Source organism: Neopelma chrysocephalum, unplaced genomic scaffold, assembly GCF_003984885.1.
Source record: "Neopelma chrysocephalum unplaced genomic scaffold, ASM398488v2 Primary Assembly neopelma1_95971, whole genome shotgun sequence".
In the NCBI taxonomy this organism is placed as follows: domain Eukaryota; kingdom Metazoa; phylum Chordata; class Aves; order Passeriformes; family Pipridae; genus Neopelma; species Neopelma chrysocephalum.
In genome coordinates this window covers 1-920 of record NW_020924622.1, presented here as the reverse complement: position 1 = coordinate 920, position 920 = coordinate 1, and positions in this window count along the sequence as shown.

Here is a 920-nt window from a genome sequence, read left to right as displayed (position 1 = left end):
TTGCCGTTGGCCGTGAAGGTCATGAGCCCCGTGGCCAAGTCGACGAGGCAGCCGATGACCAGGTCAGTGTGGGAGACCCTCGCCTGCTGCTGGGGGGCCGCAAACTCCCCCCCCCAAACCATGTAGCAGTTGCTGCGCTTGATGCTGGGAAAAAAGGGGAGGTGAGACCCTCGCTGACCCCCCCCTGAGGGACCCCAACACCCTGGAACATCCCCCAGTTTGGGGGGGTCCCAGTTTGGGGTCCCGTTTCAGGGTCCTGTTTTTGGGGGGTCCCGATTTGGGGTCCCGTTTCAGGGGGTCCCATTTTAGGGCCCTGGTTCAGGGTCCCAGTTTGGGGGTCCCAGTTTGGGGTTACATTTTGGGGGGGGGTCCCGTTTCAGGGTGCCCTTTTAAGGGTCCCATTTTTGGGGGTCCCATTTCAGGGCCCTGTTTTGGGGTCCCATTTCAGGCTCCCATTTCGGGGTCCCATTTTGGGAAAGGTCCCCTTTTGGGGGGTCCTGTTTCAGGGTCCCATTTCAGACTCCCATTTCAGGGTCCCATTTTGGGGAGGGTCCCCTTTTGGGGGATCCTGTCTCAGGGCCCCATTTCAGGCTCCCATTTTGGTTTCCCATTCCTGTGCCCCATCCCCAGGGCTCCCCTTTCAGGTGATCCCATTCCAGCCTCCCATTCCCAGTGCCCCATTTCGGGGTCATCCCCTTCCCGTGGGTCCCCCTTTTTCAGGTTCCCGCTTCAGGCTCCCGCCCCAGGCTCCCATTCGGGGGTCCCCCTTTCCGTGGGGGTCCCCCTTTCTGTGGGGGTCCCTCTCGGTGCTGGGGGGGTCCCTGGGGGGGGGGTTACCTGTCGTGGACGTTGCCCCTGTCGTCGCCCATGGTGACGGTGACGCTGCGAACCCGCGACAGCTCGAACTCGGGGTCGTGCTG